Source organism: Vulpes vulpes, chromosome 1 (genome assembly GCF_048418805.1).
Source record: "Vulpes vulpes isolate BD-2025 chromosome 1, VulVul3, whole genome shotgun sequence".
NCBI classification, from domain to species: Eukaryota; Metazoa; Chordata; class Mammalia; order Carnivora; family Canidae; genus Vulpes; species Vulpes vulpes.
This window is the reverse complement of record NC_132780.1, coordinates 148768435-148782264: the sequence shown is the minus strand read 5'-3', so window position 1 is coordinate 148782264 and position 13830 is coordinate 148768435. Positions and strand designations below refer to the sequence as shown.

The window sequence follows — 13830 nt, the reverse complement described above, 5'->3', positions numbered from 1 at the left end:
TATACCCCTTATTAGCATAAGTATTAGAACTCATTAAAAAAGATGGATTTTTCCACATTAAAATAAAATTCTGATGAATGGATAAACAAAATGTGACATATGTATACAGTGGAATATTATTCAGCTTTAAAAAGGAAGGAAATTCTGACTGATGCTACAACATAGATGAACCTTGAAGATGTTATACTAAATGAAATAAGCCAGTCACAAAAGGATGAGTACCATGATTCCACTTATATGAGATCCCTAGAGTAGTTAAATTCACAGAAACATAAATTGGAAATAGTGGTTACCAGCGCCAGGGATGGGAGGATAGTGGGAAAGGAGGAAAGGGAAGTTGTTATTTAAGGAGTTTAGAGTTTCTATTTTGGATTTCTGTTCTGGAAATGGATAATGTTGATGGTTATACAACATAGTACCTGTGCTTGATGCCACTGAATTGTACACTTATAAATGGTTAAAATCATCTATTTTATGTTACATATATTTTACCATGATAAAAAATAAATAAAATTGTTTGTCAAAACCCACCAAAGTGAAAAGAATATTTGCAACTTCTATCAGAACAAAGGATTAATTGTCCTATGAAGCAATACGGAAAAGACCCAAAGTACAAAAGAAAAATGGGAAAAATTGTAGGAACAGAGAATTCATAAAAGCAACGAAATTGGCTTTTAGATATATAAAAGTATACTCAACTTCACTCATAAAAAGAAATACAATTCAAATTACAGAGATACTACCTAACACCTGTACCATTCCAAAAGCCAATGAACGTACGAGGAAATATGCATGCATTGCCACCCCATTGAAGGAACATTGGCAATACTGATCCAAATTATAAAAATGAATATTTTTGACTCCAAAATTCTACTCCCAGGAATTTACTCTACAGAATACTGTACTTACATACTGTACTTATTATATAAGAATACAAGATTACACATTGCACTGCTTTTTAAATGATAATTAAAGTTTAAAAACAATTTGAATATAACAATCAATTTATAGCAGCATTATTCATAATAGCTCCAAATTGCAAACTATCTAAATGTTCATCAAAGTTTGTGAATGGATAAACCATGTTATATATAGCTATACAATGCAAAACTACTCAGCATTAGAAAGGATCAAATTACAGATGAATCTCAAAAACCTTATGCTCAGTAAAGAAGCCAGACACAAGCAACCACATGGTATATGATACCATTTATATGAAACATCTGTAAAAAACCAAGCTATAGGGACAAAAATTAGGTATGTGGTTCCCCAGTGTGGAGAGCAGGGAATTAACAGCAAACGGACATGAAGAATCTTATTGGGGTGATAAAAATGTTCCAAAGTGGATTTATGTTCATGGTTGCACTATTTGATACATTTACTTTAAAAATCACCAGATTGTACTCTTAACGTGCAAAATGCCTCAGTAAAATTATTTTGAAAAAGTTCCAGTGGAAGATGGTGTTCAGTTGGGTGGCTTGCATACCTTTAGAATGAGGAGGCTCAGTTGAGGCCCTTTCCTTATTCTCCTACCTTACGTTTTGCTTTTTTGCCAGCTAGAATCAGCCTGAACAAGGACTGGTGGATCTCCAGAAAGGGTCAAGGAAGAGGGTGGACTTCCTTGGAGTGTTGAAGACTCTCCTGCTCCTGAAGGAGAAAATAGGAAAAGGCAGAGTTAGTTCAGAATCACCTGAGCTTGGGTGGGGTATCTTAGGAGCTTCAGAAGAAAAACCCTTTATCAGCCAGAACCCAGAGCTGGAGCAATGCAGGTAGGGACTAAGGGCCCAGCGGGAAGTATAAACCCAAGTTGAGGCCAAAGAGGAGCACTCTGCCAGATAAGCAAGGAAATGGATTCCCCGTATGGCTTGGGGTCAGTGAAGTTTCCAGCCTGGTTGTGTCTTCCTTTGGTGTGGTGGAGGGAATAGCTCTGATACTGAGCCTGTAGAGGTAATACTATGCTAGGCAACTCTACTAATGATATATGACACAAATTCAGAGTGGATGAAGCAGAAGATGCATAAAGTTCTCTCTCTGTAGTTTGATAATTTCACTATTCTGTGGCTGATTCTGCAAGGTTCCAGTTAGAACATAGAAGCTCACCAGTAATCATTCTAATAATTACACTCCCAGGACACTTCCATGGAACTAAGTGGCAGGTAAGAGAGAGATGTGAAGGGGAGTGGAGGATGTTGAGAGACATTAAGAAGAATGCTAAGAAGGAAAGAAAGGCCAGGATACCATCAGAAGGGCACAAGGTATAACATGGGAACTGGGCACCCTGGCTTTGCCATCACAGACTGGATTCTAGGCCAGGCTACCTCTCACTATTATGTGCTTGTCCTTGAAGAAGTTGCATAAAGTTTCAGATCTTCAGCTTCCTCACGTGTGAAATGGAGACCTGGCAGTGCCTTCTACACAGAATTCTCATGGGGATAAAGCATCCAAGTGCTTGGCACAATCCCAGGCACATATTGTTGCTCATTAAGCGCTAGAAAGTTGTATTATTATAAGTTCTCATCTCAAGAAAAAAAAATTAGTGACTATGTGTGGTGATGGGTGTTAACCAGACTTACTGTGGTGATGGTTTGGCAGTGTATACAAATATTGCATAATTATGTTGTATACCTGAAACTAAAGAATGTTTTATATATGTCAACTATACCTCAATTAAAAAAAAAAAGCATTATTGAAAAAAATGCATTTACCACGTGGTAAAAAGCTGATGCCTCTTGCCTAATAGCTAGGACCCATTTGCCATCCAGATGGGCAGGCCACTTTGAGAGCAGATCTTCCAGCCCAACTCAAGTCTTCTGATGGCAACAGCTCTAGCGATTAGCTTGACAGCAACCCCACATGAGACTTTAAACCAGAACCATCCAGCTAAGCTTCTACTGAGTTCCTGACTCAAAGACACTTTGAGATAACAAATATTTATTTTTTAAGCAAAAAAAAAAAAAAAAAAAAGGTAGTAAGATCATGTAGTGGGGGAACATTAGTGAGCCATCTCCTCTTTCACAAGCAGCAAATAAAAGTCAAAGCACACTTCTGGTTAGGGTTGATGTTTCTGGTGGGTATACCAAAGACTATGTCTATTTCTCACCCTGTCTCTCTAACCCTGAAACAAGTCAAAGTGAAGGTATCTTGCTGACTTATAACAACTATCTGCAGAGGGGACAAAAGTGCTTTCTGCTTTGGTCAGAGGAAGAATTCATGAGCTGTTTGTATTGCAAACTGCTTAATTAGACTGCTAGCACTGGCTCCTCGCCTGATGCCTGAACTGTTACCAATAATCCATTTTAATCCCTCTTAAGTTCCTAATGGCAGCTTCAGTAACTGTGAGAGTTTGGGGGGGGGGCAATTTTTGAGCCTTAAATATGTACAAATAAATCAGGTGACTTTAATATTGAGCATGTTAATCTGTACTTGTAAAACAACAGATAGAATATATGCATTATTTACAATGTCCTGTGGACTCAATTTTTTAAGATTTATGAGACGGTGGATGTTTTCGTGCTTAAGTTAAGTTAGGAATAGCAGTTATCATCGTATCATGTAAACTTAATTTACCTGTAAGGCCATAATATCCCATTTTTATAGTTAAGTATGCCTTTATCCCTCAAAATCATGCCAAGGTCACCCAATTGTGCCCTTGCTCAGCCAGGACATTTTCACTAGCTGGTTTCACTTGGAAGGCAACTGAATCTGAACTTCATCAGGGATGTCAGTTCTGCACTGTGGCCTCCAAATCCAGTTTTCACACCCTGAAATATTCTATGACCTTCCCAATACTTTAAAAATAAACCCAGGGGTACCTGGGTGGCTCAGTTGGTTAAGAATCTGTCTTTGGCTCATGTTATGATCTTAGGGTCCTGAGATCAAGACTCACATTGAGCTCCACATCAGGCTCCCTGCTCAGCAGGGAGTCTGCTTCTCCCTCTCCTTCTACCCCCACCCTTGCTCATGCTCTCTCTCTCAAATAAATAAAATCTTAAAAAAAATCAATTTATAGGAGGGTTGTGGTGGGATGGGCAAAATGGGTGAAGGTGAGTGGGAGATACAGGCTTCCAGTTACGGAATGAAAGGCACAGCGTAGGGATATAGTCAATGATATTGTAATAGTGTTGTATGGTGACAGATGGTAGCTACACTTCTGGTGAGCATAGTGTAATGGATAGAGATGTTGAATCACTATGTTGTATGCCTGAAACTAATGCAACAATGTGTGTGAACTACACTCAAATAAAAAATAAAAAATTAAAATTAAAATAAACAAAAAATCTATTTTGTATTTAAAATAGCCAGAATTTGGGATGCCTGGATGGCTCAGTGGTTGAATGTCTGCCTTCAGTTCAGGGCATGATCCTGGAGTCCTGGGATTGAGCCCCATATCGGGTTACCTGCAGGAAGCCTGCTTCTCCCTCTGCCTACCTATATGTCTGCCTCTCTCTCTCTGTATCTCTCATGAATAAATAAATAAAATCTTTAAAAAATAATAAAAAAATAAAATAGCCAGAATTGGCTACTTTTTGCTCACTATAGAGAGCCCTGACTGATATATACTTCTCACACATCAGTTATCTCATGCAAAATGTGAGTAGTATAAATTACACATTATTAGCCCTAAATTAGATTTAAATGTTAAATAAGTAATCTAAATATCTCTCTTGCAAATAATTACCAGGAAAATTATCTCACATTTAAAAATGAAATCAGACTGCTTGCTTCTTTCTCCATTTTTTTCTTTCTTTCTTTCTTTTTTATTTTTTTATTTTTATTTTTTTTTCATTTTTTTTTCTTTCAAAGAAATTTACATGTATTAAAATAAGAAGAAAATGTCTGGGTGCCTGGGTGGTTCAGTTGGTTGAGCGTCCAACTCTTGGTTTTAGTTTAGGTCATAATCTCAGGGTTGTGAGCTTGAGCCCTGCAGCAGGCTCCACGCTTAGCGTGGAGTTAGCTTGAGATTCTTTCCCTCTCCCTCTGACCCTTCCCTGTGCACATGTGTGAGTACAAATGCACATTCCCTCTCTCTCTCTAATAAACAAATCTTAAAAAAAAAAAAGAAAAAATGTCTGTGGGTGAGTTGGAAAGTTATTTTCTTTAAAAAAAACAGCTTTCACATCCTTTGGTAATAAAAATATTATAATATCTTGAACTCTATGGATATTAAAATTTTAATTAATGCAAGATATTATTTTAGAAAATGTATAATAAAACTTTGATCTTCTAGGAAGAAAGATGATATAAAATATAAGATACCATCATTAAAAGATATTACAATAGGCATATAATGGACTTAGACATATGTGCACAGCCAGCTGGAAGAGATGGCAGGAAATGGAGTCTGTTCCAAGGGGCCAAGTGACCAGCTGATCCCTGAGAGATGTACAATATGGATGAAGGATAGCATGCACATGTGGGTCTCTGTGACAAGGGCTTCTTCCATGTCAAAAAATACAGATATTGTTATTTTTAACAATGCACAGACATTTATATTTCACATTCTCTTTTAACTTGAGGTCATTTTCAACCTAGTTTTATGTAAGCATTTTTCTCACCTTGTTGGAGTTCTATTTCAAAGAGAAACTTTTAAGGAACTAGACAGGATGAGGCAATACATGGAGAGACCAGGGGTAAACCCAGTGTCATTCAGAACCTCTATAAATTAGTGATTAGTGCTCAGTAGGCAAATGATGCTGTATCAGAGAGCTTGAGGCAAATGACAGTGTTATCTGGGCAAGAAACACAAAATATAGTCCTGATACTCTCCCTCTGTGCCCCTATTCTCCATATATGCATGAGTCTGAATAATTATTTCTTGATTTAGAGAGGAAAAAAATGCAAACTCATGCTCTAATTACCCCAGATACTCAAAGATAAAAAATAGAACAAAATAAACTCATGGTTGAACTTGAAATTTTGAAGGAAATGTATGCTTGTGTTTTCACAGTTTTTTTTCTTCTAATTTAAAGATTAATTAGTGTATCCATGTCAGATTATCTCAATTTTCTTATCTGTGGTTCAAACTTGAATACTTAGAATTTAATAAGGCATAGTGATGAATATAAAAGAATAAAAAATAGGATTCCTGCTTTCAAAGAGCCTTTAGAATCTCAACCATGGATAACTGCAAGGGTCTGCTGGTCCATCTTCCTGAACCCTGTCTTTGTTCTTTGCTGAGTTTACCATCTACCCCACAGTTGATCTCTACTACTTCCATCATGTCCCACTGCTACTGCCAATGACTCCGTGTGACTCTTAGAACAACTTTCAAGCCCCTCCACAGTATGGTCTGAACCCACTGTCTAATTTAGTCTTCCACCATTTTCAAGTGAGAATCAGGCAGTCAAGCTAGCGTTTCAACTGTTCTGAGACCAGTAAACCTATCTTTACAACCAGGCTCCTCTTCATGCTGCTCTCCCAACTCAATGCTCAGTCCCCTTCTCCATGTAATCAAATCCTGTCTATTCCACCTCTCTCTACTCAATTGCTTCCTTATAGGTCCATGTCTTATTTCCAATTTCCCTTTTTTGGGGGAAGACTTCATTTTTTGGAGAGCAATTTTAGGTTCATAGCACACCTGAGCAGAAGGTACAGGTATTTCCCATATATCTTCACATAATGCATAACCACCCTCATTATCAACATCCCCCACCAGGGTGGTACATTTGTGAAAACTGAAGAACCTATGTTGACACATCATAATCACCCAAAGTACTAATTTACATTAGGGTTCACTCCTGGGTGTTGTACATTCCGTGGGTTGTACAAATGTATAATGACATGTATCCACCATTGCTATATCGTACAAAGTATTGTGATCTCCTTTCAATTCTAGACACTTTCACATTGCTATTTATTTACTTTAGGAGTGTGTGCTCTTTCAGTTATTAAGCAAATATTTCATAAACACTATTGTCTGACAGTGTAATTGACACTGGATGTATAGCTATGAACAAAACAGACCTAGTTTCTACCCTCCTAGAACTTATAAATGAATGAGGCAAGATAGACCGTAAGTAAATAAATAAATGAATGCAAATAATTCAAGTGATAAGAGCTGCAAAGGCAAAAAAAAAAAAGAAAAAATTAGAAAATTATGAATAACAGAGGGGCCTAAATTAGATGGGGTAGAGGGTGGGGACAGGGTGTGGTCAGGGAGGGTCTCCAAGGAAGTGACATTTAAACAGATCCTGAAGGATGGATTAGGCAGCAAGAAGGGTGGCAGTTATCTGCAAAGGCCCTGAGGTAGGAAGGAGCTCAGTGAATTTGAGGAAGTGAAAGAACCCAGGGGAGGCAAAGGAAAGTTGGGAAAGATGAAGCCCATTCTTGCTATCTAGACCTTGAACTCCTTAAGCCCAGAGACCCCATTTTGTCTTTCATATATTACCCTTCATTCCTATCCTGAGGACCAGGCACAGTATTTAACATATAGTAGATACACCAATACATTGATAGATTTGACTACTTTACTTATTTACATTCTTACTAAGATATCAAGAGTTTACTTAGGGAATTAGAATAAGTTTAAAATAATGCATAATCAAGTAGAGTTTTTTAAGACTTTTTTTTAAGACTTTAAGGGTAGAAACTAGGCCTGTTTTGTTCATAGTTTTAAGTCTTTGTTTTAAGACTTTGTTAAGTCTTTAAGACTGGGGTAGGTTCCAGGCACTCTCATTCTCAGAGGCCCTACTATCCCCACATTATTCCAAAGGTGTTCAAATGGGCCCATAGTTTACATCAAACATTGTTTATATGTTACCACCTAAAAGTAGAGTTGAGTCAAGTTGTTTTTCATGATGATAAATTTGTGGACATATAAAGACACACATATTAATTTTGATTAGGCAAGGTTTTTTTAAAGTTTGATTTACTTTCAGAGATCTCAAACATTTTTTTAGACCCTAAAAAGAACTGTAGGTCCTGAGCATTTTGCATAAGAGGTACAGCCTGCAATCAATGGTTGAACTGGTTATAAAAACAAATGCACAGGGATTTTGAGATGGGAAAGATGAGGGAAAGGAGATGTCAGCAGAGCAGGTCTCACATGCGGCTTCTGGTAACCTGCTGATTTGCCTGGCCAATACTACTACTCCCAGGAAATAGGAAGTAAGAGGGCACTTGGATCCCAAAGCAGATGCTAGTGAGTCAATTGAAAGCACTAGGAGTCTTGGTAAGAAGTAACCATATCTTTTTAAAAATTTTGGAGTATCCAAGGACAGACAGTCAGATTTTATGAAGGCAAATGTCAAACCATTTAGGGAAAAAACCTAGGTCTGTTTTCCTGGCCAGAGACACTGAACAGAAAGATATCTCTAGAAGGTGAGAGAGCTGTCAAAAATCTGATACCGAGGATACAATGAACAATGTGGATGGCAGGAAGCTGAGAGCTACAGACACTGTGCAGGTTGAAATCCAAGCTCATTGAGGTCAGATTTGGAAAAGACCAACTGGGAAAGAGAAGGCATAGATACAAAGACAGCGTCTTTGTTCAGACTGCCAGAACATAACACCATTGACCGGGTGGCTTACACAACAGACATTTATCTCTCACAGTTCTGGAGGTTAGAAAAGAAGTTCAGGATGAAGGTGCCTGCAAAGTAGGTGTGATTCTGAAGCCTCTCCTTTTGATTCTAAGCGGTGTGCTCGCATAACCTCCTCTTTGTGGGCAAGGAGGGGGTGGAGAGCAAGCTCTCTGGGGCGTCTTCAAATAAGGGCACTGATCCTATCATGAGCACTCCACTCTCATGACCTCATCTAACCCTGAGTATCTCCCATATACAACCACTGGGGAGGGGTTAAGGCTTCAACATGTGAATTTTGAGCAATATAATTTAGTCCACAGTGGAAGGGTACACCTAAAAGAGGAGCAAGGGGATGAGCTGAGACTTGAGAAAAATAAGCACAGTTCTTTTTTTAAAAGGCAGTGTAATAATGAAGAAAAGAATAGGGACTTCAGATTCACACAGTACTGACTAAATCCCATTTATTAACTATGTAGCCTTGGACCAATTACTTAACATCTCAGTTTCCACAGCTGTAAAGTGAAGATAAAAATGCATACAATATAGGGTTGTGGTAAAAATTAGGAGATTGAGGGGGTTAAAGTGCCTGACACAGAAAAAAGGCCCTTTGAAGCTTTTGATGGAGCATGGAAGGCACAGGAGTGTGCATCAAGAGCAGAAGATGTGGTGGTAATGCGTGACAGAGAGAAACTGTTGAGTGCTGAAATGCACTGTTCACGAGTACCAGTTCTAGTGAATGGGAGGCAGGACTGGGCAGCTTCTCTAGTACCTTCCAACTCTGAAGTCCCATAAATCCATTTACCTGTGAAGAAGCAGATCTATTCATCTCACCTACTTTGCTGTAACTATCAATCCATTTGTCTCAGCACTCTTCCAAATATCTCTTTCAATCTTCCTTATGGTCTGACAACCTAATAATAGTAGCTATTATTATTCCTATTTTACAGAGGTACAAACTGAAACTCAAAGAATTGGATCACTTACTTAGCCCAAGATTATACTGCTGGAGAGTAACAGAATCTGGATTTGCATCCAGGACTTCCTGGCTTCCACCTCAAAACACCAGCTTTCCTGATCCAACTTTCATGAAGCTGAATGTTCGTCAGACAAGAATCAGTAGGAAGACACTGGAGCACAAAATGAGTGGGATATTGTAAGAGAACGCCCAGCTTCGAATGAGCTTATGTCTCAAAGGTTGAACAAATTCCATTTGGGGTACCAACAGAATTTATATATGAAAAGACTGTTGGCAGTTGTTCAGGGACTGTGGAGCCAGGGAGGGGTGCCAGAAGGCTGGATGGGTACACACTGTTCCAATTTGTGAAAAGGGGAAGAAAGTGGATTCTGCAAACTATAGATGCCAGTCCTGGGCAAAGTTCTTGAAGGGCAAGTTGTGAACATAAAAAAAAAAAAAGGAAGGAAATAATTATTAGGTGCCAATGAGTTTTCAGTGAGAAGAAATTATTCTAGATAAACCTTTCTTCCCTCTGTGATAAGGTAAAATACCGCTATGTTTTTATTTAGACAAGTCATTTTGTTCATTCTGATGAACAAGTTAGAAATGTATATACTGGGGGATAGACAAATGGAGTCATAACAAGTTAAAAACCTATTCTTTTCAATTTAATAAATAATTTTAAATGTTATTGTTTCCATGAAAAATATAAATTTTGGCTATTCATTTTTTTCATTTCTTTCTATCATTCTTTCTCTTCTCTTTTTCTATCATTCTTTTCTTCTTTATTTCTGTCACTCAATAGTTTTTGAGCATCTCTATCCATCTGGAGAGCCACAAAAAGGCTGACTCAGTGCCCTAAACTCAAAGTGTTTCAAGACACTAGGGTTCCCACTCTTAATTCAAATCCTGGGCTCAAATCCCACTCCATCAGCTCACTAGATTTGTGACCTGTGGAAATAACTTGACCTCTGTAAGCCTCAGCTTCCTCATTTACAAAATGAGGATAAAAACAGTACTGGCGTCATCAGGTTGCCTTGTGTACAGTAAGCATTCAATAAATAGAGCTATTTTTATTTTCAATAAACTATTCTAAGTTATGGCACTTAGGGAAAAAAGCAGCACAGGATCCCAATGTTAATCATGGCCATGTCCTTTCCTATGTCTTTCGAGATTCTTTTATCAGCTCCTTTTTATTTATGTGGATAAGTAATTTGTTTAATTTTCTAGGCCAAACTTACTTCCTTTTGTGGTCAGTTTCCATAGGTTTTATATCAACTGAGGGCTTCAACTTGGCTTCCTAGAACATTATTTTCTTATGCTTACGAGAGGCAGATCAAGGCTCCAGTGTGGCCCTATGAAGTACAAGAGGAGACTAAGTAGAGAAATCAGGGTCAGCCTTCTGGGAATGAGTGCTACCTGGGGTTAGACTGGGGGTAGAGTACAGGCCCAGTCTCAAATACCCATGGACACCTGACATGTAGGAATGTGTGAATCTGGCTTGGTAAAGACTGTATCTAGTAACTGTCTTTTGTTGATTTGTGCAAAATGTAGGTCCAGTGTTGATGGCATGTATGAATCTTTTTTTTTTTAAAGATGAAAATACAGAGTTTTATAAGAAATCTCCTAGTATTTCACTGTTAGCAACTAACTTAAAAACAAAACAAGTCTGAGAAGCAAGATTCAGCCCACTGGCCATGAGCTTGGCTCCTGAAAGTGTTCAGTGTTCCACGGGCAAACAGCCTCCCCAGTCAGATCTACGCCCTCCCCTACAGAGGAGAAAAGGGACTCTGGAAGTCACACAGCTAATTGTAGAAGCTAGGAGACTAGAACCAAGCTGACAGAGGCAGAGTAACCTTGTAGTTACAGGTTGAATTTAAGCATTTATTTATCAGTCAAAATCCTCTAGTGGCCAGCTTCTTGCACCAAAGAACCAAGTTTCTGTGAACCTTGTTTTGGAATTACTGGGGAGAGTCTTTACTGCAAAGAGAGGAAGTGGGAAGCCAGAACTTCTAGGTTTTATTTTTATTTTAAGGGTTTTAAAATTTCTTCCACTCTCCTCTCACTTTTGCCTATCTTTTTCATTTTGAGAGCCAAGTCCCCAAACTGCAGAATCCAATTCAGGTGGTCCCTTCCAGGTGTCACTCACTTGGTGGACCTGTCTCTGCTTACCAACTCTCCTTTGTTGCAAGGATCTGTTTTCAGCTAAGAGTGTGCTTGGAATAAGTCTGATAAATTCACTCACTTCAAGTGTTAATAGCAGCAAGGCCCAGGTATCTGATAAGAATAAGACCCCGCAGTCACCTGTTATCTCTTCTGGAGGGTTTTTGCAATTCACACTCTTTTAACTTCAAAGTCAGTTTTCCGTCCCTGTAAGGGCAGACCCCTAGATAGCTGGCTGGGAGAGATCCTTTCCTCCGCCTGGAGAGTGAGAGAACTGTTTTCCCACAGAGGTTAGAGCGTGGCCAATCCGGCAAAAGAAGACAATTGAGGATTTTCAGGAAATGCAGATAGGAGTCCCTCCAGCTATTTTTAAAACTTTTCCGCAAATTGGACATATGTATATATATTCATATAGCTATATGATATATATTAATAATTTGCATATCTATATAATATAGTTATATATAAATATATCTATATAATATAAATTATATATGTGTGTGTGTGTGTGTGTGTGTGTATATATATATATATATATTTTTTTTTTTTTTTTTTTTTTTTTAAAGCAAGTAGACGTGGCTTGGAGGAAGCAAGGAGGAGAGAGGGGCCTAGAAGAGCCAGGGAGGAGGGACGGTGGGCGGGCGGAGGGCGAGCGCAGGCGGGAGGGGAGGCCTTGGGGCCCGCGCAGTGGTGAGAGGCGCGCGCCCTGCGCGGGGTTCGGGCAGCGCCTAGGTCCGCGGGGCTGTCCCCCAGCAGCGCTGCAGGGGAGCTCGCGCTAGGGCAGGGCGGCTCGCTGGCCCAGCGCTGCCGGTGACCCCGCCGGGGCTGGGGTCCGCAGGTTCTTACCTGTCTCCGCTCAGAAGCCGAAGTTCAGGTTGGGTGAACAGAGCCCGGCTCAGAGGTGAACCAGCGAGTCAGGTCAGCCCTCGGTTCACTGCATCTGCGCTGCAAGGACCTGGTGCAGGTTTTCGAATTTATCAAAACCCCCTTTTCCTGTAGGGACGGCCCGGAAGCCGTAACGTGGGCGGTGCTGGCGGAGAGGTAGAGCAAACCTTGGGAGAAGGGACAGAGTAGAGCAGTCAGTAAAGGTGATCTGGGGGCAGCTTCTGTGAAAAAAGCTTCAAACCAGAATGGAAAAATAAAATTTTTAGACTGTCCTCATCCATGTACTGTCCCTTTTTTTTTTTTTCTTAAAAGTTATGTGTTGCTGGGGGAGGAGGCATTGGGAGCATTCATTTTTCTTCCTTTCCACTTCCCACCAACCAGTTGATAGCAACTAATTAGGAACAGGACTTGCTCAAAGGTAGGCAATGGGATGCTGAGAAAATCAGCTGGAAACTCCTCTTGCCTCCATCTCTCCTCGTGGGGTTCAATGGGACCAGTCTATGACTGCTAAGGAGAACTTTAAATGATTTGTGAAAAGACCTGACATCTAAGGTGGTAAGTTGAGTTAATGATAACAAAGGAGGAAGCACTAGGCACTCAGTTTTTAACATGTTAGGAGGAGGTATTACTAAAGACTGATTGTGAAGATGTCTTACATCAAAGGAAATAGGCAGAAAACGCAGAATAGAAACTCACATTTCCTCTTGATCAATGGGGGTTGGTTTAGCTGTTATTTCCAAGTGGAAGATGCCAGAAAGTTTAGTAAGAGAGCAGTTTTCCAATAGGTGGACAGAGAATATACTATTAAAATGAGATTACAGTGAGCCCCAAGGTTGTGACCATAACTAATAAACTTCTTCCCATTCAGATAGGAGATATGTTTAATTACTACATGGAAGGATTCATCTAAGTTATAAAACCCCGAGTGCCAGAATATTCAGTCCTGCCCAAGTCAAGAATCAGCCACCAATAGCAAGCACAGACTTTCCATTTACAAACAGCCACCTAGAAAGGGATGAGTAGTCACTGCATTTTCTTTCTCTAAGCTGCTGATCTAATAACCAAGGTGAAATGTAATCCCTTGTGCCTGTTGGAATTCCTAGCACATAATAAGGCTCAATAAATATTTGTGGAATGCATTGCTGAACTCATAATGTTTACTACATTATATATATATATATATATACATATATATCTTAAGATTTTATTTATTTATTCATGAGAGACAGGGAGAGAGAGAGAGAGAGGCAGAGACACAGGCAGAGGGAGAAGCAGGCTGTCTGCAGGGAGCCCAATGCAGGACTC

General features: G+C 39.4%; 1 protein-coding gene across 1 annotated transcript in view; it reads right to left on the bottom strand.

Annotated features, from left to right (window-relative positions):
- The window catches only part of PAQR8 (progestin and adipoQ receptor family member 8), an 86699-nt gene extending 73964 nt beyond the window's left edge, over positions 1-12735 (bottom strand). The window contains exons 1-2 of the mRNA XM_072733714.1: positions 12487-12735; positions 1534-1647 (exon numbers count right to left, since the gene is read on the bottom strand). The gene's annotated coding sequence lies outside the window, so the exon portion shown is untranslated. The remainder of the gene's footprint in view (positions 1-1533; positions 1648-12486) is intronic.
- Positions 12736-13830: the final 1095 nt, after the last annotated feature.